This window comes from Odontesthes bonariensis, chromosome 2, assembly GCF_027942865.1.
Source record: "Odontesthes bonariensis isolate fOdoBon6 chromosome 2, fOdoBon6.hap1, whole genome shotgun sequence".
NCBI classification, from domain to species: domain Eukaryota; kingdom Metazoa; phylum Chordata; class Actinopteri; order Atheriniformes; family Atherinopsidae; genus Odontesthes; species Odontesthes bonariensis.
Genome location: NC_134507.1, coordinates 22006631 through 22033287, shown reverse-complemented (window position 1 = coordinate 22033287; position 26657 = coordinate 22006631). Strand labels below are relative to the sequence as shown.

The window sequence follows — 26657 nt, the reverse complement described above, 5'->3', positions numbered from 1 at the left end:
GAGCTTTGGTCCAAACAGAACAAGCAAACTTTGGATCGCCATAAAACGTGGGTCTTGGTTCACTTGCAAGCGAACTCTGGTGCGGATCGCTTACAATGGGAAATATAAACAGACTATGCAGCGAACCAAAGAGAGGAAGTGACATAGAATGTGTAACAACAGCAGCACTTCATAGTCTCTGCCGCCTTTTTCGGTATTGCTGCATTTGTCTCATGTACAGTGCATGAAAAAGCAATTAGGTTTGAACACCGAAGTAAAAACAGAAAGGCTGCATAAATTTGGTGTTGCTCCATTCTTTGTTTTTGTTGTGAACTAACTGACTAAAAGGGATGGATTTCCATTTTCGTTTTTTTTCTTCCTCATGCTTTTTTCCTTCCTGGTCAGTGGTCGTTTGCGGCAATACGAGCACTGTCACACAGTTGTTGTAACTGCATGACATTGTGCAGGCAGTTTGAGCCGCTTTGAGCAATGTGAAAGTGAACCAGCTCAAATGAAGGTGTGAAATTTTTCCGCATTCCCCGCCCAATCGAACCGAGTCCCCTGGACTATCCTGTGAAAGCGCTCTGTTCTAGCACATAATTGGAAAAACATGAGACTTTTGTCCCACTCCTGCTTGCAACTTTTGGATGAACATATTACAGATCTCCCGCAACTACACGTATATCTAAAGCAGCGCACTGCGTCAGCGCTTGAGCATAGTCCAGTTTCATCAATTGTCATTTCAGTTATGTGGGCAGTATACCAGATGTTATCCAAATGTAAAAATATTGTTTGAAGATATTTAACTCTGTTTAAGAAGAACAGAACACACCATCAAATCATCAGAACTTGGTATTTCAGCATGTAAGTAGCTAAACTGGAGGTTGTTGTTTTCGAAGAGGTCATAATGTCAAGTGTCAAGGTCCGCTATTTAAGTGGTGAAAAGGGCATAATCCCTCAGTGAGCACCAGTTTTGATGGAGTGCAGGATCAAAGACACAGGTGCTGATACCAGGAACTGAAATGTTTGGAATGGTATGCAAAAGTAGCGTTTCTCTGACAGTTGAGCTACAAATATCAGATTTTTAAGACTCTATCTGATTACTAAAGTCAGAAATGTATTTACCTATAGGTAATCCACTTGTGTTGTGTCAGGTCAACCTAAAGTTGTCACCCTTCACATACAGTAACTAAACTGAACCCTTTTTGTCCTGGATATCCCTTCCTCGTTCACACAGAGTATTTACTACTCCAGTTAAACACTTAGTAGTTGTGGTGAGCAGTAAATTTGGATTTTGGTTGCATATTAATCATCAACATTTTATGTTCTGTGAGGGGTGCAGTGTGGAACTTTTTTGTGTGTGTCTGGTTGATAATTCTCTCTGATAATTAAAAGATTTGTTTTTAATGTAAGGATTTTTTTCATTTTTTTCTTTTTCAGATGGATAAACTTCACTACAGAAATTGGAGGCTATTTTCTATTTTTTTTTATGCACATGGAATTACTGTGACAAAAAAATCTTAATAATACAAGAGGAACGGCAAGTTAAAAGAGGTTGGTACGCCTGGTTGTAATTTCTGTGAAAAATGTTAAAAGTTGTATGAACTGCTATGCATACATGCCTCATATTACTCAGCTTCTTCGTATTTCAGTATCAATGTAGACTTAATGCATCTGAAAAATTTTCACTTTTGGGAATTTGTGTTCAAAATGAAGTGATCAGTTTGACAGTAAAGCTAGCAGTTTGTTAACAGGAAATTCACCACAAAAGTTAAAATATTTCCATACATTTTAGATAAATTCAGAAGGGAAAAAAAACCAGATTCCAATCAGAATGAGTGGACTTCTGGCTGACTCACATACGAACACAAGTACATGGAAATGAGGCATTCGGGTAAATATAACGCCATTAAACAAGGAGGGATTGGCACAGAGGCAGTTTCTCCTTTTTTAAGGATTTACTTATTAGCATAATGTCTGCAGGTCAAAAGTTATGAATTAAAATTAAAACCCATCAAGACCATCAATTTTACCTCAAGTCTTAATCTAAAATCATGATTTAATTGCACTGGCTTTATTTTTAGGACAAGAAAGTAGAGATTTCCCATCAGTTTGATCTGCTCATTGCTGATAAAGTTGTTGTTTTAACAATGATCACAACTATATTAATTTCAAAGCTCACACAATGTGCAGGTGGTCTCTTAAAAGGCCACATCAAGTACAAAATAACATAGCCCTTCTGTTAATAACATTAGATTTGAAGGTCTTGAAAAGTCTTAACAGTGGAAATGAAAATGCTTAAATTTTCCTCAGGTGTGAAAACTTTCACAGCAGGTGGCCTCTCAGTGGTTTGTCAAAGGCATTCTGGGAAATGTAGGAAATGTTTGACAGAGTTGGGCAAAAAAGAAGTGAGATACTGCCTCATGTCACTAAGAAGTATATTAAAACATCTCTTTACAAATGTAACTTCTGGAATGCCAACATCTACAACATGTAATTTTCCTTTTACCAGACACATAGCCATACACATATAGCATGGGTAGCCTGAATATCATTCGATTCATTCATGTTTATTATTCAAAAGGATGAACATATCAAGCACAAAGTACAGTTTTTATAAGATTTGAACTGCGGTTTGTATTAAATGAACTTTTCAGCTTTATTACTCCCTCAGTGCCGCTTTTAGGCCCTACGTGGTTTTCTGCAAGAGAAAAAAATTGAAAGTGAAAGAAAAAAAAGTTTGATAAAATCTAAAAAGATATCCATAATTTGCTGTCTGAGAAAAAAAACCGAAGGTAGGTTTTCTTTGTAATTTTTAGTATAATTTCTTTTTGTCTCCTTATTGTGGGAAGTGTGTTTCATAATCATGTTTTCTCCAAGACCTCCTTGCTTTCATACCAATAGTTCTCTGATTTGAAAGAAAAAAAAACATTGTTTTAGTACTGTATTTATTTTTGCATTAAACAAGACACAGTCATTCACAACATATTTCCAGTCGGTCTCTCTCACACAAATATCCACAGAGAAACACACATGTGAACATATCCATGGAGTGAGGCTGAAAAAACAATTACAGTTTCTCATTAAGGCACTCTTAATCCCTTTATGCAAAACACAGTTACACAAGTACACACAATGAGGAGAAAGAGAGAATGAGGAATGGGAGAAAAGAGGAGGGAGAGTGAAGAAAAAAAAAACAAGCGCAAATGCGAGGAGAATAATTACATATATCATGAAGCCGTCCCTTTTATTTCGGATGTCACTTCTGATGTCACTGGCCGGCTTTGGCGCTAATTTGAATTCAGACCTTTATCAGTCGCCGGCAGCAGATTTTGAGTGACAGCGCCACCAAACGCCTCTCGCCAGCCGTCCTATTGATTTCTCTAAATCCTCAACAATAGCATTTGCATGCTTGTTTCTGTTATAATACAGATATGCCGTTTCGGAAATTAAAGAGCGGCAGGCAGACCAGAGGTAACTAATTGTGTGCCTGTGTAATGAGTGCAGTTTCAATTTGATATAACCCACAGCTTTTCCCCTCACAGGCCTGCGCTAAGTACTTTCAAGTCTTTGTGGGGAAATAATTGATTTTTTGTGCTTTGGGCACAGGGAAAACTATTATGATCTTTTTGAATAATGGCAGCAGGAGAAAAGGCACGTTGAACGATTTAAATTGGTATTAGAGGAGAGGAAGGAAAGCAAGGAGGGCTTGGTGAGGGGTGGAGGACTGATAGCATTGCTGAGTCTTGGATTTGACTGACAGTCTGCAAATGGCTACCAGTGTGTTGATTACGCATTCTCTTAAGGTGGAAGTGGGGAAATGGGAAGTTTCGTTATGGCAGTAAGTAAAACCACATTGAGTCTGACTGGCTGGATTGCTGGCTGGAGGAAAGGTTGAAATGGAGGGATTGTGAGAGGAGGGCAGTCAGGGTGGTCTGGCTGACTTGCGATGCCAGGGGCCTGTTAGTTGGCCAAAACAGTGGGTGAATGAACAAGCACAGGGTGGGGTTGGCATGTTGTCATATAGCTTCAGGGTTTTGTGTGTGTACGTGTGTGTGTGTGTTTTCCCTTGGCTGGTCTTACAAGTGCCAGGACACAGGATTGTGAGAATAGAAAGTCAGTGTGTCAAAGAAAATTTGGGATTTTTAGCATGGTTTTACATCTGTGCGTGTGTGTTTGCACCACATGCCAACCAGTTTGATTTATATGAGGGAAATTTGATTATTCTGGATATCAGTGAGTCAAGCTGTCGTCCTCTCTCACGACTGAGAAATCCTTTTCTGTCCTTTGTCCCTGCGCTCTCTTTCTTCTCTCCTGAGGCTTTGTTTCTTTTGTGACAAAAGCAGGGTTTCTTAGTTAATTCGGCATGTTCTAATTTCACACTCTTAATTGTACGCAGAGATAAACAGGTTTTTCCATTGTTGACTAAGGTGGTGGTGGTGGGAGAGGGAGCAGAGGGGGCGGGCTACCAGCTTTGCACTCCTGTTGTCGTTTTACACAGTGAAGGGCAACAACCATGCCATGTTCTCTTGTCCTTTGAAGTCCACTGGTTCCCATTTAAATTTACAGCGACGGCTTTCAATGGCATTATCCAATACTCAAGGCCTCTGAGTGACAGTTGAGTACAAAAGGAGAATAGAAGATGTCTTTGGGAGGACATACTGTCAGCATTCAGTCGTGTGAACCAGACACACCACTGCACTGTACATCAAGGAGAGCATGTGCATAACACTCACATGTTTTCCTGTAACACAACATAGGTATATTGTAACAGTTACAGCTTAGGTTGTCAATATTTCAAAGTGACACAAGTGTTGTACACTGTCACAATGCGTGATGCATCATAGAGTAACAGTCCTTGGGTTGATGTACGAGAATGTAAGAATATAAATTTAATATTTGGTGGAATTCAGCCGACCAAAAGTGCATTTTGATTCATCATTTTTAAATTTTTTTTTAGACTGTTTTCTAATCAATGAAAATAATAAATACAAGAGTATATGTTTGCTCTTTTCATAATTAATAGTGAAAAAAATTGAGTTCATAAGAGATTCTGAATATTAAATGGCGCAAATTTGTGAACACTGATCAATTGCAGTCTAATTTTTAAGTAAAAAACAGCATTTTGGCCCTGTCTGTGAGGTAAAAAAAAGTTACCTCTGAAAAAAATGAACAATTTAAACATAAAACTCTATGCTGAATTGAACTTCAAATAGATTTCTAATTAATACTGCAGTTAGTTCTTTGCATGAATCAACCTGCTGAGTATTGACTTTTTTGTATCTGTAAGGCTGCCTGCACACATATGTTGCGTCTTTCCATGATCATATCAGCAAATGGTAAGCTCGGAGAAAAGGAAGTAATGTGAGGTAGATGTGGATAGGAGACACAACTACAACGAGAGGACAGTAATCGGCACGAAGGCTGCAGCAGTTGCGTGCAGGTTTCTGCTCTTTGCCCGGTCATGTCAGCACAGCCCACATGTCATGACTTAATATTTTCAGCGCAGTCTTAGCAGGATGTAGTGTGACTCTGTGGGTGTGTCTGTAGGATGTGTACTTGTGAGCGGTCAACTTGTGCAAACAAAATAGAAGTGTGAATGTTGAATGGCCCCCAGCCACTGTGTTTATCTATCAAGTCAACACACACACATTCAGACACACCTAAGCAAAGGCCCTTATGTGCAAGTCAGTTGTTTCAGGTGACCCTCTGTCGACACACAATCACTGAGCAAAGATATATTTATCAAATTAATTTGGACTGAAGAAAAATAACAATTAAATCACAAGAATCGCTTAATGTGATGTATTATTTACAATGCAAAAGTACTTTTTAGATATCATTTAAAAAAGACATTGTAATTTATTACTCTTTTAATATTTGTTTTACTTCTTGAAATGCTTGAAATTACTCTTTTTTTAACAGTAGAATATCATTTGATGTACCTGTGTGTTTGCAGCGTTTTTTCAAGTCTATTTTTGAATTCCAGCAATGCTTTCCAAGAAAATGCTGCATTACTTAATTGGATTTTTTACTAAATCAAACCTAAAAATGTCATTAATCATTGAGAATTTTTCCGGTTATTGGTCTTGAAGCTCATTAACCAAAGAAATGCTGTCAGTCGCAGAGTATTTGTGACAAAAGTTTTAGAAAATTGTGTTTATTTTCACTTGATGGTCTCCTAAGCCACACTGACAGCCACACTGACTGAGCATTTTGCTCAAAGAAAAAGTTATCATGTCAATTGGCTCAGTCCACTGAGACAATAGATTTTCCACAAGTAAATAACTTGGACAGTATGTAAAATAGCTGCGGTGATGAGAAATGTTGAGAACATTGTGTGTGCATGTACATTCATAGAAAATTAGCATTTGCTTTTGTAAATATGATGACATTATGATGTGCTTTCCAAATAGAGTGTTTCCTAATTTCAGACTGTTTCCTGGGAATGCCAGATTGGGTGTACTATGTTCACATATCATCTCTCTGTTATGATATCATTGCAAGGAAGGAGTGTATGGCCTGCAAAGCGCGAAGTCCCAGAGTGTGCGATGCAAAATGAGCCACTTCAGAATGTACACACACCGCTCAAAGGACTTGGCCTCTCTTCCTATCCCTTTCTATTTCACCATCACTCACTTCTCACCCTTTTTCCATCAGTCTCCCTCTGTTTGTCCCCCTCTGTCCACTTGAGCCTCTGCAGGCTCATTCCATCTCCCTCCTCCCTCATTTCTTCCTCCAACTCCCACTCCCTCCATCTTCCTCTCTCTCAGGGAAACGGCGGTGGTTAATTTAGTTGGTCATAACTAATAGCAGCTAATCTGCAGGCGGGAGTCTTCCGAGGATATTGGACAGTGTCGAGGTTAATCGCAGCCCGTCCGGTTAGCCAAGGCAGACAAGGGGAGGAGAGGGGAGGTGGGTGGGTGGATGAAGAAGAGGTGGAGGAGGAGGGCTTAATTCCACCGAAGGCAAATGGCATGCCGGTTTTTATCTGGGCCCCTGATAAGGGAGCGCTAATACACCGAGGAGAATGGATGCTCAAGGGCCGGGTTCCCCTTATCAGCAAACTTTACAACAGGAGCCCCGGACTAACGGCGAAACCCCCACGCCGTGCACAATAAGCACCTCATTTCACCTCTCAAGCAGAACTATCACCACACCACCACCCACTACCCACCCGCCTCTCCCGAATGGCAGCATGCACATGCACAGTTAGACACACACAAACGTGTATGCCGCATCCTCTCCACTTCACTTTGCCTAGCTGCCGACCCCGCCCGCCTCCACCTCTTCCACCGCCACCATCCCATAAAGCGGCACAACACACACATTTACAGGGACACACACACTTCCACATGCGCTTACAAACGCGTTGCTTCCCTCCCCGTCTCCCTGCAGCCCAAAGCAGGCAGCCACCAGGAATGGAGGAGTATTATGAGCGTGGGCTAATTGGAAGATCACTCTAATGCATTAAGAGATAAAATAGTTTGGCTGCGGGCCTAGAGGCAGGATCAGAACAACATTGGAGGAAGCTATCTGGCCCTGTCACACATTCGCAGATTTCCATACTAACGCAGAGAGAGCAATTACCCCAAACACAGAGCTCTGTTGGCGCTACAACACACTCCCTGCCAGTACCACGGCCCCAGGAAATTAGAAGAGTTCTATGTGTGTGTTTGTGTGTGTGAGACAAGTGTGTGAATAAGCTTCGGCAAGGGAGGAAATTGGCTTAGTGTTTTTTGACTGTGTATTTGTTTTCTTGGTAAAAGAGGCATGAATTGTGGATAGGATGTGCTTGGGTTTTACATGGTGGCCCTGGGTGTGTTGTAGGGGAAACAGAAAGAGTGGGAAGAACAAGGGACCCACACGCACACACATACATTACACACACACACACACCAAAACAAAGATATTAAGACAGTAGGCTAATCAACATGGCTAACAAGGAAACAGGCATCTGCTTGCTTACACCCTGTCTGTGTTGTTTTTCACATGCTAATCACTGTTTGTTATCACCATCAGTGGGAGGTGTGCTTATTTGGGTGTGTGTGTGTGTTTGTGTGTTTAGCCGATTTCTCTGTTTACAGCTCTTCGACAAAATCATCCTCAGAGTGTTAGTTTTCAGCTTTTTTTTCAAATTAGATCCGTCTTGTTCAAAGTGTGCAACGGCACTTTTTGTAATGATTTTGTTCATTTGTGTCTTTTATGTTTTTTTCAAGTATATTCTGCAAACCACTTATGTTTAGGAGAATTCTCTTTGTTGACTAGTTTTCAAATGAAGAGAAAAGACATCAAGTACAATAAGGATAAATACATTCTGAAAATGTTTTTTTTTTTTTTTAACTTTGGTTTTTGAACCTTCTCAACATTTTTACCCACAAAAACCAGATTGTTTTGTTCCACATCTCTGGCCCTCACAAGCCCCCACAAGACTCGGTTATCACAGCTTTTCTGTACTAATGTGGCACCTCTAGGCCTCAGCTACAGATGTAACAGGTCGGTGTTCAGTCTGCCTAGTGGGGCATGTTCAAGTTTAGACAGCACTGGCATGTGCCCGTGGGTAGAAACAAGGACTCCCCTGACTCTCCTCAACTAAATGGATAACAGGTCACGGCTGGAAAGAGAAGGTGCTTACAGTCAGGGCGATTTCATACCTTAACCAAGACGAGACTACTTAGCCAACAAGGCACACTCTTACATGAAAACACACACAGAGGTCTTTGTACATCCTCGCTGTAGGGTGGGCTAGACAGAAGCCTTTAGCGTCCTCAACCATTGTTGCCTATGATTTACCGTTAAATCCAATTTATCGCTGTTATGGAAATGCATCTTTACCCTAGGGCACATAAGTGTGGGTTTATTCCACAAAACCCTTCCATTTATCCGTTCCTCATCCTCTTGTGGATTTACTACAGTGGCACAGCTTAGATAAAAGGCACCTGGGGGTATGGTATGTTTTTTAATTTGCAGATTGTGCTCTGTATGGCCTTTTTAGAGTTATTGAACAGTGCTGTTACACAGCAATAAGATAGTTACTAAAATGACTGGGAAAAAAAATTAAAATGACAAAAATCACTATGGGTGTACATCCCAAATCTAAGATTATAATATATTCAGCATAAATAAGCACTGCTCAAAAGGTCTACAAACCCATTTAAAATAAAAAAAAACACAATCTAATAAAAACAGGGGGTGAAAGAGGTTTGATTACTTTTAGGGAAAAAAATACATTCTCCAACAGAGCGCTCCCTTCCTGGATAACATCGCCATGAACAGTTTTCACTAGACTTATCTTTTAAAGAAATCAAAGAAGAACACTCATTCTGTTGAGAGACTATTTCAAGTGCTATTTTTTAATGCAGCACAAATAAATTTTAATTCACTTCCACTGTACTGGGATGACAGCAAATATCTGTAAGATAAATCAAGGCAAAGAAAGCCAAAACCTTGTTTCAAAGGTAAGTGAGGAAATGTGTTTTTCTTATGATGTTAGCAAATTCAACTGTTGAATATGGATGAGTTACAGAGGTCACCGGTTAAATTGCACTACACTTTATATCTATGCTTCTTCTCACCAGTTTGTCTAAAAAAAAAGGCAAAAAAATGGTGAGATGGTGTCATGTGGGATGGTGTGTGTTTTAACTCCACCCCCTGTGCAGTTTGCTAATTGCTCACAGGGTGATATGAACAACTAGAGCAACTCCCGTCACAGTTTTCATTTCGCTAGGGGTAAACAAAGGCTCGCTTTGTAAATGAGGGGTGGTGTTGTGTGCATGCTAAATTAGTGTATGTCTGTGCCATGCATTCGTGCTGACTTGTGTGGAGGGTATGGTATAGGCCCAAATGAGCAAGTGTGAGGTGCATGATGATAGCTATCATAAGACCAAAAATAATCATCACACTCAGTGACACACGAGCCACTGGCACTTTCATTGTTTTGTACACTGTGAGGAGACTGGCTCCGGGGATCAGTGGGAGGCAGCGAACGGCAGCAAGGCCAAGATATCTGAGATATATGCTGTGTGAGCAGAGGATTTCAAAGTGTTAGGATATGCTGCTACACTTCTCACATCCTATCTGTCTGTCTGGTTCATGCACACTCGCACAAGGATATAAACACACACTCACACACATCAGATCAATACAGACTGTGACGATGACACTGAGATGCTCAATGTGAGGCCAAGAGTTTTTTTTCTGTCTGTTTTTGCTCCAGTCTCTCCTCTCTTCTCCTCACATGTCTACTTCCCGGCCTCTGCAATCTTCTCTTCAAACAGTCCACTATGGAGCATTGTCTCACCTCCACTTGTCTCCTGTACTGCTTCCTCCCCCGTCTTCCCTTCCTCTGCTCTCCAGCCGTACCCTCCCTCCTCATTGTCCCTGTGAAACAATTGGCAGATGTAGCATTTAATTATGGCTGTATCTCCTCAGGCACTGTCGAAGCAGAGCCAAGCTAACGCCACTCAGAGCAAAGGAGGAGTTGCATTACAATTTGCTGTGAAGTGATTTATTCACCGAACAAGGTGGGGAGGAGGAGGAGGGTAAGAACCAAATAGGAAAGGTAATTTCTCGATACTCGCTACAAAAAGGTCAAATGCTTTTTAATGACTGTGTTTTCTGATAATGCAGAACGGTGGATGGCGGTGGCTAAAGTGACAGCAGCGCTGATGAAGCGGGGAGAGGGCCTGGCAATAATAAAGTTGCAGATTGATATCACATTGCGACGCTTTAATGGAGTCTTGTGGCTGAGGACTTCATTTACAACAGGCTTCGGCCGTTGCCTCGACACAGCTGTCAATGTGTGTGATTTCTCTATTCCAGGCGGGGCCTGTCGTTGTTGTTTTCTATCAACTCGGGCCAATTTTAAAAAGAGCAGATGAAGTGTAGCCTATTAAATGCACGCAGTCATTTGGGTTTTTTGTATGGTGATTACAAAGAGAGATGATGTGACTGTGAGAAAACTAAAGATGCATCATGTCCAGCATGCATGAAAAGGAAGAAAAGGAAGTGAATAAAAGGAGAAGAAAACGGACAAGTTCAGAAGGGATGGGGTTAATTAATGAAGATGACAGCAACAGAGATGACATCTGATCTAATACAACAGTGAAACTTGTTCATATTCTAAAGCTCTTCAGGAAAGATCAAATATATTTAGCTGATATGCCCTTTTTCAGATACTTGAAAGCACTTCTGTATTCCTCTAATCCTATTTTTTTTATAATAATATCTAATACCAGCTCATTGTCATTGTAAAAAGTTACAGCCACTTTCAGGAGTTCAACAACGGTGAGCAACAGTAAGAAAACAAGCTGATTTAGACATTCAGCACCTTTTTTAATAACATGTAAATGCCATTTTAAACTTCAAATCTTCCCTAGGAGACCATTTTCATCTATTTGTGATACGCATATCAAATTTGGAAGGCACTCATTTGATGGTGTAAAGAAAAACAAAAAACTAATGGTCTCCAAATTGCAAAGTCTGTTTGCAAGCAAACCAATAATTCAGAGTAAACCGATTCTTTAACCTCTCAAACGGGATTACGTTGTATATGAACTGATAGCCATGTTGTTTCTGTGATATGATTTGACATTTTAAAATGCAGTGCAGATTAGCTGATGTGTGTGTGTGTGTGTGTGTGTGTGTGCACGTGTGCGTGTGTACAGCACAACAAAGAGACCTAATTTGAAATGGACTTCATTGGATAAAATATATAGCATGCATGCACACATTGCATGGCCAAGTGTTTCACAAACAGTAATGCTATGTATACACAAAAGAAGCCCTTCAAAATTGGTTTAATTATAGCTTTGCCTATATGCAGCAGCACAGGCCACGTAATGTATTTGTGCTGAATGTGGCTTCGTGTCTGCAGGAATTATCAGTGTGTTACTCAACACCCCCACCCATCATCCACACACAAGTCCTGTTTTGAAAATTACATAATTCTCCTTAATAATGAGCGTGAATTGTACTCAACAATTAGAGATGGGTGGAAAATGTTAAGTTGGGTGTAGAGAGAAATGCTTCCAATTACACGGCGACACGGGGCCTTGTACCTTCCCAGCCTCCATCGCTGGTAATTAAATCCACAAGCTTCTTAACGAGGCAGCCATGAAATAAGAGTTGAAGGGTTAATGCGACTATCATTTCTCCCCGCCGAACGACTCCATGAGGCGCACACACAGACATTAGCATAAATATCTACGCAACAACACAGAGCAGGGAGCACGCTCAGTCTTTTAGTTACACTTTTACTCTTCTTTCTCGTAGAAAATGTGAAAAAGTGTAGCAGTGGCGTCAAGAAATGAAAAACCATCACCTTGCGCTAAAAGACAGAGTTTAACGTTTGCCCACAAATGCGCAATTAAAAGCAACGCTGCGCAGTCGAACCATCAAATGTGTGTCCATTTAGTGTTCTTATTCCCTCTTCATTTTAACCTCCGAACTGCAGTTAAAGAGGACGCGTTTCTTGTTTCCTTCCATCCCGAGTGATTCTTAAATTGCTCACCACGTTTTTGCTTCTTTCTTTGTAGCTGGGGATCCAAAGGCCTAAAACTGACAATTGCTGAGCAAAATGATGCCACCCAGGAACAATGCAAGCCAGGGAGTCTGTTGAGATGATTAGGGAGCTGCTGCTGCCCCTCTGTGTCTGCTGCAGAGAGAATGGAGCCTCACTGCAAGGCCAGCCGTTTTCATTTCAGCGTGTGGTTAAAAATACAAATACATTAAAAAATTAGTTGTGAACGCAAGTGAAATTAGTTTGTATCATGAGACCCGTTCACCACATGTGGCAATCCATATGTTTTGCCATTACTCCGTTCAAATTAAATTGTTGTTTTAGTCACGAAGGGTTTTTTCGCTGAATTATGATTTCATGTCGCGGCCCCGGTGGAACCTGGGGGAGCACGCGCGGGCTCGGCTATTTAATAATTTTGTTAACTTTTCACCTTCGTTCAATATCCTGACAGGAGGACTGAAGGCTGTGCTTGCCTAGCCATTATCAGCAGTAGCCCGTGACTTATTGTAATGGCTCCCTTCAATCACGGAGGGATGTATTTGAATTCATAATAGCGGCAGAATCTGCGTCTAATCTGCAGCTCGAGCTGGGGAGGAGGGGGGGGGGGGGCTGTGCGTTCAACCGCACTAATGGAGGGGAGCGTCTCGCTAAGAGAAAGCACTGACAGCAGCACTTACAAGCGAGCAAATGTGTGCGTAAAAAGATCAATCATAATTTGTTTGGAAATACTATTGCTTTCTTAACAGTTAAATTAATGGGATAATACTTATGATTAGAACTGAATTTGGAATTTTATGGTAATTTTTTAAAATAAATAATTCGATATTAAACGAGATACTTAGAATATATTTAGTGCGTAATATCAGCTATTTTAGGGTAATGTGCATTTGTGTATGCACATTTGCTTTGTCTCAAATATTTGACATGTGACGTTTTGACGGTTTGAAACTTTCACTCCATCACATAAGGTCCTCCTGGCACCTTGAGATAGTTGCGTAATCCACTACCACAATGACTTTCTTATTATTATATTTGGCCACTAATCCTCGGCTTTAGCAGAGGTCATATCTGCCAAACCCTCAAGTTGCGGCCTCGAGTGCTGTGCCGCCAATTATTGATACCTTATTCAAATAGGCGATGGGTTTCGTTTGTATTTCATTCAGCTCAGAATGACCTGAAAATGTGTCAAAGAGCTGACATTGTTAAAAACCATCGATGTGGGGAAACTTCATCAGTGCGTCGACCCTGCTGCTTCTCTCCTCCAATAATTAAAACACTGGCAAAAATATCAATGTCCCGCGAGAAATGAGCACACTACTTCTAAAAAATGGGCCACGGACATAAAAGATATATGAGGCTGTTCACGCCCCTGTAATTCGGTGAAAGAAATGGAATCTGTTCATGGTAATGTAATTTAAGGTATTGGGGCTTTCTAATTTCTGTGGTCCTGAATATATCCCCGGTATTTGACCTGCATTTGAAATGACCTTCTGTTGTAAAGGCTGGTTCAGTGAAAGTGCTTTTTGATTTTAATGTTGCAGACTCCAGTCTACAAACAGGTACAAACAGCAAAAGGATGTAGACACAGTATAGCCTGCTGGATGGTTCAATATCTGTGGGTTTTATTAAGGAGGGCCCGTGGTAAGGCATCCCATGTAAACACATGCAGGCACGCACTCTTCCCTTATTACACTGTATGGATTCATTACCTTTGTTTGTTTTGTCGACCTGTAAACAGTGAAGGCTGATCTGGTATCTGTAGTTTGCAGCGTTTCCTGAGCCAGACACAAAAACATTCCTTTTAATGAGGCTGCAGAATTGCCTGCACAGTCCTCCACTCCAGATCATTAATATTGTATTGTTCATATCATGAACTCCTAGGTTACACCGAGCATGCATTTTTCATTGCGATAATCCTTAATTATTTTTATGCACCCTTAATCTTTCATATAGTTTCAGTGTTTTGCTTAAATATTTAATGGCATGATGATGCGGCTTGTCTTTCAGGACTCGGCTTTCTCAGAGGAGGAGGGGAGATGGAGAGGATGTGGTGCAAGGAAAAGAGAGACAGAGACAGTGATGAGAAAATGGATTTTAACGCCTCTCCCAATATAAGCCTCCTCGGCACTGTCTGGTTGAGTGACTAGGCCTCCAGTGGAGACGCTGTTTTAATTCACATCAACACTGACCTCATTCAAAATAATCCTCTCTCCCTTAATCGCTTTTATTCTGGAGCTGGAACTCATTTCTTCATTTTTAACAGCATGCAAAAAATAGATGATGAACAAAAAAAAAAAAGGAAATTATTTCAAATACCCAAACTGTGTACATTTTGAATCATTATGAAATATACATTATTAATAACATTGTTATCATCCAGATCAATATCTTCAAAATATTCTAAAAGATGGATCTGATGTATTAACCAGGAGATACACCATTGTTACTTAAGTGCCTTTTATTTATCTTTTATTGAATATTTGTATTAATTATGTAATGATGTTGCAAATGATTGAAAAGTAAGCCTACAGAACTGCTTCTTATAAAATACTGAAAAGCATTTCCCCCTCTTACCTTAAAGCATCTACTAAGTACAGCTAAATTTCAGTAGGTGTAAGTATACATTAAGTATACATTACAAACTCACTGCGAATGGAGCTTTCTCAAATATGCAGTTTCTTAAATAATTATTTTTTACAATACATCACAATCAGTCCCACACATTTGACTTTCTTCCCTCAGAGAATTCGTGTGACACCCAGAAACCACTGATAAAGTTCTGCTGGTTAAGGGAGTTTGCCTGCTATATGCGTCAGGAAAATGTAAGTTTGAGGCATTTTAACCAAGTGTGAATCTTGGAATGTGGAGGAGACATTGCTGAGGTGCTGTTGGTTCCTCGGGATGTAAATATTCATAAAAAAGGGAATTAGATAAGAATTAATTCCCTAAAATGTGACAATAGTTAGGTTACATTGCGTACAAACAGAGTTCATTCAACCCTAAGACAGCGTAAGTCAGATAACTTTCTATTCATCATTTGTTTTAGGCCAAAGGTCAACCTGCAAACCCGATCATTGGCTTACAGCTTTAGGCTGTTAATACAGTTATGGTGAGTGAAGTATCACTGTGCCCTTGGCTTAAAGCTCCTGCAGCTGAGTGGCAGATGGGCAGAATTGTTGCTGGTTCAAAGGTCCATACTTAGATGTGTTTATCCCCACTCCTTGCATGAAGGGAGTGTAGTTTAATTCAAGCATCACGCTCAGGGATCCATTAATCCCATCTACTGATATGACAGGAACAGAGATAGGATAAATCTCCACCAACACATTACTAGTAATGTTACTGTAATAATACCTATAGTTTTGTGTGTGTGAGAGTGTGTGTCATCATATGTAGAGTGGTTCTAAGTAATCTGGTTATAGATCTACCCCACAATGATTGTTAGGGTATGAAGATGAAGGTGGAATGAAAATACATTCAGGGAAAGGGCAGAAACTGTTTGGTTATGATTGGAAATTTTCTATAAAAGGAGTTGAGCCAGACAAAGCACCATGAGGCAAAACAAGTTATATTCTAGAGCACAGATATCCTCAGTATAAGAAATGCTAAATAAAAAAATCAGCAGCAGCTTTTCAGGTAAAGTTGCTTTAATCAGAATACAGTTTTGTTAAAATGATATGGCATCTTCCACATTAAGTCTATTGTTGTCAAAATACTTATATTGCAGTAATGAACATGGGCATAGTTTATTTTTGGATATGCTCCTGCACACTTCCCCACTTCTGTAACTCTAGAGCTCGCAATTTGATAGTAATCCCTTATTTAAAAAAAACAAAAAACATTTTAAACAACACTATCAGACACACATTTGCAAAAATGTATTGAGGTATATTGCTGCTTCATGTTTCCTCACATTATTTACTCTAAAAGTTACTAAAGAATATTATCTGCTGTCATAATTATTTACTCTAAATAATAAAACAAATTCTTTAATGTGGTTGAAAAGACAAATCCTAACATGTCCCCTCATAGAAATATCAAGCTGATGCAGCTTTGAATACTATACCTGAATCACAATTTTAAATAAAAGTTGCCAATTCATAAAGAAAAATAAATAAATATATATATTTTTTTAATAACCACTTTTACCAAAGTGAAACATGAGTTTAAATCTAGTAGTCTGTGTCTGCCCCAATGTCCTCTGTCCCCTCCTCTCCACACCTGTCTTATTGTACTAAGGAGACGCTCTTATCCCTTCTTCCTGATTCACTTATGCTCCGCTTTCACCGCACTTAACTCTCATGGTGATCTTTAAGACCACCCAGGTTCTCACTGTATTGGACTATTGTTTATGGTTGGCTGAAGACTTCTACAACTACAGAATATATATGTACATTTCAAGTCACAGTTTGAACTGTGCAGTTGGTAAGAAAACCATTAATTAACATTTGCCAACCTTTAAATAAAGGAGGCCTTTGTACGGTCTTTTATAGGAAATGCAGCATTTGTGGTTTGCTACAATGTGAAATAATAAAAACTAATCATAAACAGATTGTTCTCTAAAAAAAAAATCATCTTCTGTATTCTAATATTGCTCAACCTCTAAAATCTTTGGTTGGAATAGTCTCCTGTTAACAGAATCTGGACCCTATGGGGCTGTTTAACAAGCCTGTAACAGCATCGTGAAGGAGGACAACCATTCACCCAGGGATACAGCACCCCTGATCTCCACATGGCATGTCCATCCATAAAGGGCTCTTCTAAGGTCCCCACTGAGCATTTCAGACTTGGATGGGCTTCTGTTGTAGTGTATAGTGTGAAAGCAAGAGTATAAGAGGAAGCTGGGTTCATCATCTTGGGGAAAGAATGGTAAATAAAATGTACTCATACGAAGGAAGAAGAGGAGGAGCAGAAAAGGACACGGATGAGAAGAAGAATAAGGAAGAAGAGAGTGTCTTCACTGCTAATTAGCCACCTAGCACTGGCCCTTCCTTGAAGAATACCACGGTGGTGAGGACTAAGACGCTCACGTACTCACATGCTGAAGCACTGGGTTGTGTTGTGTGGGGGGTATAGCATCCTCTGAGTGTTAGGTAATTGGAGCGTTGTACCTCTAGAGAAAACTGATGATTTCATAGGAAGTGCTAACAGGACCTTTGTGTGCCATGTTTCCCTTTTCCAGGGAGCCAGAGGGGCCAGACACAGAGAGAGTTCTGGGTCTATAGTGGGAACAGACCTAGCCATACCTGAGTATATCCAGCCACAGCGGTAATGAACCTCTTCACATGGCCGTTCACCCAAAAGAAAAAGAGGTGGATAAAGAAAGGAGGAATGAGAGAGAGGAGGGGGTGCAGCCTAATTTCACAGCCGCAGAATAGCAGGTGGGACAAAAGGTCTAGCTTGAGGAGCAGAGGTGGGTGGGTGGAGGGCTTTATTAGTGGTATTCTCCTGCCCCATTTACACCATCTCTCTCCTCGGCAATGGAGCACTTATCACAAGTGTACCCATCCAGTTCACCAATAGAAACAAGCAAACGCTATCCGTCAATGTTTACCATTAAGGATCTGTCATTTGCAGATCCACCATATGTGGCAGATTAATGGGACACAGGCCCCTCTTTCCTTCTCTGCCTACCTCTCTTTCTCTCTAGTGTACACGTAACACACCATGTGGCCAAACTCAGTGTTGTTCTGAGAAACACAGACTGAAAACAAGCTACAGAGAATGGAAACAAGTGATAGCAAGAGGAGCAAAATGACCAAATGAATCATCTGGGAGGTAAAACAAGCAGGTTTTGGAGATATTTTCAAAAGCACTACTTACAATGTTTATGGGGTCATTTAGGAAAAGCTACAGAAAGAAACTACGGCTAAAGAAAAATCTTTAGCCAATTTTGAGCAATGGCAAAACAGAAGATAAAAGCAAAACTTAATAACCAAGTAAAAATGGGAAGTTTTTTTTTTTTTTTTTTTTTTACTGACAATCATCATCACACAGAAGTCCTTTGTGTTGAAATTCTTCCTATTTCTGTAACTATTCAAGTGCAACTGTGAAAATAATAAAATAAAACTTAGACTGACAACATTGTCGCCTCGAACTGATTCCCTTTTGTATAAAAAACATAAAATAGAATAAAAACAGAGTAGGATTTAGCTTCTTAAGAGATGATAATAGTCTTGGTCTAACCTTAAACAACTGCAAAACAGTTTATTGTTGACAAAATTAAAATATTTTTTTGTGGTTTAAAATGTCCTTGTTGTGAAAACAAGCAAAAAAGTTTAACACTTAGAATCAAAAGTCATGGGTTAGTGTAAGGGCACAAGGATTGGATCAGATTGGAGTGGGTCTGCAACTGTGGTAGTGTTTTATAGCTCCTGCAGTTTTTCACCTGGCAACATTTCATCTGATTGGCAAACCTCAAGCAAAGTGGCTCTGTTTGTTCCTCTGTGATCTGGTGCAGATGTGTGTAGAAGTTTTTAATTTCAAGGTCCAGGACCACACAATTTTTCAGAAAGGGTCTGAAAAGTTTGTCAACTAACTTGAATGATGAGTTTATAACAATAACATTTTTTTTTTCATTTCTCTGATATTTTCATCTCTGACAAAACTGACAAAACTTTAAAACTGTCCGATGATTTTTGTTTGATTTGAATTTGACTTCTGTGGCCACATTTTTCCCATTCCAATTTTTTCATACCTATATAGATCTGGCTGTCTTTTCAGTTAATTTTGATCTCATCATCTAGATAAATGCTAAAATTAATCACCCTAATTAACAAATTAATCAACAATATACTAAGTTCTAAGAGCTTTACAAATAAATCACAAGAGTTCTGAAACTCCAACTTAGTCAAACTGAGAAACCTGTCTAGGAACTGAGTCAGATGACGGTGAGTGACTTTCCCCTTGTTCATCTACATAAAGAGAGCCGACGGAAATCAGATAAAAGAAGCTGAATTTGAACATATTTCATTACATTGTGCTTTGTGCCCTGAAAGCACAAGTTAGAAAAAAATAGAACTCAAAACTTGAAAACATTAAGTGAAAAAATTGTAATCATATATTTATTTATCATATTTATGGACACATGATCTTATTCATTTTACTTTAAAATGACTGAACTTCTCTGCAGTTTTTTTTTACATGTTTCTGTTATTAAGGTTTTTTTTTTTTAACAATTTCTCATTTGATATTTCAATTTAAACAAACTAAATAAATAAGCCTTTTTTTTTTTTTTAATGTACCATAAACTCTCTTCACCCATTGTGTATGCACACATACACACAGACACTGCAGTTAATGTATGGCAGTCAAGCTGTTGCTGGAGACACTGACTTCTTTTCTCTGAGCTACATACTGGACATCTTTGTCAAAGCTCTGGGCTGAATTGTGACCTACTGCCAAAGAGGAAGAAGGGGAAGAGAGAAGAGATGGGGCAAGGGTGACACTCAGGTGGTCCTGACTCCCTGTTTCTTTCTTCTTCTCTGTTGGACAAACATCTCAACACTGTGGTCCATCTGTCTGTGTGGTTCTCTCCACCCTTGAGGCCATTTCAGTCCATTCAACAGGGTCCTATAAGTAAGTGACTGAACAAGAGAGGGAGTAGGCGGGGGACGGAAGGAGGGAAGGGCAGACAAATAATTTGGGTTCTCCTCTTTTTGTTGTGCTCTTCCTCTGAGCAACACAAGAGAACACAACACAAAAAAAAGAAAGTCCTGTCCCTTTTCCCGACCTCCTTCCTCTCACTTGTAACCTCCAAAAAACCCACATGCATATACACCCACCCACAGAAAAGGCCCTTTATTAACTACAACTTACTGTAGCCAATATCCCATGCTGCTCTCTCAGTGTCTGAGGACAAACAAGGTCTCTTTCTATATGTTTGTGTTTGTGTGTGTGAGAGGTAAATCCTCCTAAAAAACACACACATCTATAGAAAAAAGGGACAAACAGAGATAGAAAACTGCAGACAAGGAAACAAAAGAGTGGGCCGGTATGGATGACAAGGAGGATAGGAGTGTCCAACCGGCTGCAGGAGTTATCTCTCCTCTCCAAAAGAGAGGTACAGAAAGGATAGAGATACTGCAGGCAAGAAAACAGGGCTAGAAGGAGGTAATGAGTAGAGGCCAGACTTCCCAAAAGTTATCCCTCATTTCCATGGTGCTTTTGTGCCCCGATGGCCTCCCTTGGAGGGGCCCTGATGGTTATTGTTGGTGCTAGACTGGCTTTGCAGAGGGAAGGGAAAAAAGGAGTTTAAAACGTGAACGAAACCAACCTTTAACAGTCTTTGACATTAACAGTGAAAACTGGAGAATAAGAGGAAAAGTTGGGTGGTCCAAATTAGTTTTGGACAAACTGAAACCCAAAATACTGGACTGTATAAAAAAATAAGACTGATGTATGTTGTTATCATCTGCCTAATCAATCATTTATAGATACATGGGCAGACATTAAATTTGATTACTGGAGAAACAATACACAAAAAAAATTCATATCAAATATCGAAATGGACATTGTTGCTTCAATAGTTATTATCATAGATGTATTAGAAGATGCACATGCTACTCTGAGTACCTGTATCATATTCTGCTGCTCACAAAAGCTTTATCCAACAAAATTATTTCAACCTTTTAAATGTCAACAATTGATTTATTTCCATTTCAATAGCTGTGAAAATTATGATTGAAGTGTGGCTGATTAAAAGGGAGAATCTTAATCATGCTGTATTACATGTAGATGATTTCTACTTTTCTTTAGAGCTTAATCCAACTCAGCTGATCTGCTCTGGTTGCATGGCGGCTCTCAACAAATTATACCCCTACTTTTTTCTTTAATGTTGTTACTAATTTCATATGATGATGTCAAATTATAAAAATCTAAAACAAATTAGAATATAAAAATTATATTTGCCTTGCATCATTTGGTGCAATTAAATCAGTATGAAATAATCATCTATATCCATGTACAATTTGCAGTTCTAAACAATTTTCTGCACTTCCAACAAATCCATTAATTGCCTGGGAAAATGTGCCGTTTTCAAAAATAGGAAGAGGGTATGTGTGTCTTGTGGTGGTACTGTAGGTGAATGATCATATACAGTAAGCTGCTATGGATATGGTATGCACAATGAAATGTCATAGCAATCAACTGGGCATCAAAGGGATAATTTGACATATGATTTAGTCGATGATGGGCAGATATACACTGCAAGGGATGTACATGTGACATGTAATGCAGACATACACGGTAGGCATGGTGAGAAATGCTCTAAAGAGCAGGAAGCAGACACAGATCTGTCTTAGAAAAAGTAAAAGACCAGCCAAGTGATGAAGACTGCATCATTTACAGTGGAGTAAATATTAAGATAGATCCGCAAACTGAAGGAATAACACAGTGAGTTACTTTGTTCAGTTTAATGAAGGCTGAGAGCAAGACCGACAAAAGGCCAGACAGAGGTGCATTGCACACAGACAGACAGGTTTGTGTCATAGAGAGCTGATGGACAGGTTTGACTGACAGGCAGACAGACAGGTCTTTGGCAGCCCAGTCACTCCCATTATGGTGCAGGGGTGTTCCCTCTACAGTGGAAGCTGTCACTCCTCTATCGCTCAAATGACAAGCCACTCTAGCCGGGGACGCGCCGCTATGGGCTGAGAAAGCATGTCATCTTTTTCTTTTCTTCCCCCTCTCGGTGATGTCTCGCTCGATAAAGGAGCAGCCACAAGAACAATAGGAACGACGGACTAGAAAAGGACAGAGAAAGACAGAGAGACGGGGGAGAGGGCGAGAGCGAGATGGGGCGTTTTGACATCTGAATTACATTTCTATCGCCTCAGACATGAGAGAAGAATGGAAGAAAAAAAGAAAGATGTGAGGAGGGAGGGAGGCGGGACGCCAAACCATCATTTAGATGTTTATTTTAACTTCACTGTATTTGGCTGGCATCTAAAACACTAAAACCTATGTGCCAGTGACATGAGCTCTTTGAATAAAGCTGCAAGGAAGGAGCTAACAGAAAAGTGATATTCATGGTATTTGACAAGTGTGACAAATTTAGAGGAATTTGGGCAGGAATCAGTTATTGGAGAATCACTAACTTCTACAGTTTCTTACACTGCAGTCTGTAAATAACACACATGAGGCCTGATAAAAGGACTCTGCAGTCTGACAAAGATGACAGCAGAGATAACTGACACTACTTGTATTTGTACAGTAAGGCTGTTCTATTTAGTTGTGCTGTGGTAGGCCGCTTAAAAACTCCATCTTCATATCAAGTACATTGATGTCAGTGGTGGTTAATATGGTACGAGAGAGCAACCAAAGCAGAGCAGGTAATCAATGAGCCTTAATCTATTCACTAAATAGCTTCTTTTATCTGATTATCCCATTCTAATCTTTCCTCTCATACTTTTAACTTGTCACACATCTATACTTGTGTCTGGAGAACATCGTGTATATGCAAATGTATGTTAGTCGGTGTGTATGTGACACTCAGCCCTCTATAACCTCATTAGAATCTTTCAGATCCTACTGTGCACCCATCCACACACTCACACTGCTTTGATTTCTCAAAGTCTAAAGATGTCAATCACCTGCCTCCCCCAAGTCAGAGCAGGGGAATTCATACAGGCAGGCATACATGAATGCGCGTGCACACACTCGAGCACGCAGATACACATGCATAAACTATCCATCAACGTCCTCCTCCCACTCCCCTCCATCTCTATCTTCCTCTCCCTCGTCACTCCCCCTCAGCCATTCCACTATTTGAGAGTAATTTCATGTGCCAGCGTGGTGCATAATACACTTTTAATGGACAACTAATTCTCTGCCATTACTTCGTCAACATGATTACGGGATCTGCCGCTCGCAATCCTGAGGAGTTGGGCCCAGGCTTTTTAAATATACACAAGACATTAATGTGTCTCTATTCAGCTTTACATCAGGGGATGTCAGCCATTTACATAATGCTGCCATTGAGGTCTGTGACAGCCTCCCTCTCTCTCCTGATCCCAGCTCTATTTTCCGACATTATTTCTTTCCACAAAGGGCCTCAGAGCATTGCCTTTTCCCTTCTGCCTCGCTCTCTCTTCGATTCTATGAATGCTTGCACTTTCCGCCGATGTCGTGGAATAGAGGCTTGAGAGATGGAGGGAGAATGAGACAGAGAGAGGGGAGCAGGGATTAGGCGAGGCTGTTTTTTCTAAAGGGTTGTGAATGGGGAAAGTTGCCTTTCCATCACCTGTACAAAGACGGGATATCAGCGGATAAAAAGGGATGAGTGTATAATTTGACCACTTAAATGGCTAGTTCATTAGGCCTGTCAGGATAGCACTTCTCTGCCTGTCGGGAGGCATGGTGGATATGCAAATCGTCTCCCTGTACTGCAGAAGACATTCTGCTTTTAGTTTTTGAGGAGAAAAAACAACTGGCTGTGCATTAGAAGAAGGAAATCAGGGTTTAAAATGTTTGCAGGGCTGTTTTGTTTTGGTTCATGACTTGACAAAAATAGATTTATCAGAGTTGATATAATTAGACCGAAAATGTGGAATATCAGCTCAGTTCAACTAAAGGTGAAGATGAGATACTAAGTGAACGTTTTTGTGTTATATTGATTTTTTTTTTTCATGAAAAGATCCATTTTGTTGTTGGATGTCCTGCTTTCATATCACATCTTTTGTCAGACCAGTGGAGAGAAAACCTGAACATCTTTGCAAATCATCACATATTTAACTGGATAATGCAGTTAAGAACAAGGGAACTTTTACAGAGATATCGGTTTGCTTTTGGGTTTTTTTACCTGTAAATAGTTCCCAATAAAAATGTATGGAGTCTTTAAAGGCCATTTACTCAAGATAATTTTTTTTATCATTCCCTGGGACAGAAATCAGTCCATATTCTGAAGATCTTGAATGTTTGTACATATATAATTTGTAGCCTGATTTATAGAAAATTTTATACCTCAAAACATGGCAAACTGTATTTTCCCCCAGGCTGTTGGCAGTATATGTGAGTTTTGTCTGACTTTATTAAATATTTAGATTTTTTAGTCTTTTCTTGAAATGTGTAAAAATGAACAGAAATTGGTTTGGATTGGGCAAATATCAAGCTGTATATACTAAACTGTAACTTCTCTAAACCTGCAAATGAAAACAGAGTGCAGAGATATGTTTACAGGAATTGGTCAGCTCATCTTTGTGTAAGAATAGCAGTGTAAGCAAACACTATTTGATACAGCTGGATCTTAGGAAAAATCTGCTCAATAATCAACGTGTATTGGTTTTCACATAAAAGGTTACAGCAACTTTATGAGAGGGAAGAAAATAAATGCCGCAAAGCAGAACATATTAAAACAATGAGCAGTTAAAAGTGCCAATTGGGAAGAAAGACTACTGATAATACAATGTATGTGTGCACAAACGCAGTGGCCTGGTCACAGAGGAAACATATTCTCCCTACTGGCAGGAAGTTAGGGCAGTGACTGAAGTTCATAAAAAAAAAACCCTGTCCGGTTCAGGCAGGTTCAGGTACATTTTGGCCTCAGTACACAGCCTTGCGTGCAGTGTTTGTACAGTGGGGTCTCTAGTTAAATCAAAGTCATCATAGTTGTTATTGTCTCCACAGGGACATTTCCTATTGAGCTCTGTTTGATGTATGAGAGTAGACCAGTATTGGCCACTGGGGCCAAATACAGGAAGTTGTCTTTCATTTTGTTAGATGCCATTTTGTTTAGGTCACGGCTGGTTTATGAGTCTCTCAGGAGCTTTGAGAGTTGAACATATATAACTGACTAACATCAAAAGAAAGGTTGAAAGTTTTAGGAAAAGTGTGTGTTGTTTTTGATGGAAATGAACGGAATGGATTATAGTGTAATAATAATAATAATAATAATAATATTAATAAAAAAAATAAAAAAAATAATAATACATTTTATTTCAAAGCGCCTTTCAGAACACACAAGGACACTGTACAAGTATATGTACTAATGATTTACTGTTATTCCTTTATGTTATGAAAAGATAAACTAAATATAAAATAAGCTCCCTCGTTTTATTTTGATGGTGCTTTTTTCATTCAAAATCCCAAACAGTTAAAAACATATATCAACTGTACATGTGTATAGGATAAAATGTATTTTTTATAAAAAAGCATAACAATCTAATAAGCCATTATTGGCCAAAGTATCATGTAACTTATTTTTCCAGTGTGTACAATACATACTTGACACGAACAAACCAGCACTTTGACCAAAAGTGATAAAACCATGTGAGAATGTTGGAGGTAGCTTTGCAGTGTGAGCAGTAATTGCCTCTAATGGAAAGACATATAATAGCAAGAGAGTAGGAAGGCCATATAGCAGCTTAAGAGTGAGAGTACTTTCTTTAGAAAATGGATGGAAAAACCTCACTGAAAGTCTCTAAGTGTGTGTGTGTTCATGTTTGCATGTGAATGCGTATAAGTGTGTGTACAGTTGGGAGCTGTGCACTGACTACCATAAGGTGGGTAACAGGTGCGCGTCCAGACGTCCAGAGAGATATGTGTGGTTGTAATAGCCTGGTCTGTAATTTGCCACTACTGCTCCCATTAAATGCAGTGCTGTACTCACCACAGATGCTTGCACATCAACTTAGCACACACACACACTTGTTGTGAGGCAGGAAAGGAAACATAAGTAAAAAAGGAGAAGAAGACTAAAGCACAGATACTGTGATATTTTATTGCATATAAAAGGTGACGGCAGCCTCTGGATCTGAAAAATTAGGTCAGTATGAGAAACCAATGGCCTTTCTAATGGCCAACAGGGCAGACTTCTCTGATTTTAACAAAAGGGTCTGATTGTATAAAGGTGTTTAAGAACATGATGATACTTTTCAATTAATTTAATACACCAATAAACAGTTATGTTGTGAGTTCACAGTCTCAATCTAGCCTTTTCTTGTGGAAAGTCATGAAATTAGCAGGTGGGCACTCATTTTTCATTACACCCAGCACGACTTTTAAAACAATGCATGAATTAGATCCTTCTTTCATGCCTGTACCACGTTTTGTTTTGTTTGCAGTTTGGGCAAGAGTTCACCACACTGAGCTGGAAACATGGGATTTCTAACATGAGGTAAATATTCTGACAGGGTGTTTTTTAAGATATGCCATGATCTAT

At 39.6% G+C, this 26657-nt stretch overlaps 1 long non-coding RNA gene across 1 annotated transcript; it reads left to right on the top strand.

The window, feature by feature from the left end:
• Positions 1-729: 729 nt before the first annotated feature.
• LOC142396528 (uncharacterized) lies at positions 730-18471 on the top strand. Its single transcript, XR_012772544.1, has 3 exons — positions 730-1533; positions 10411-10778; positions 14507-18471. It is a non-coding gene; the product is annotated as an uncharacterized LOC142396528 (long non-coding RNA).
• Positions 18472-26657: the final 8186 nt, after the last annotated feature.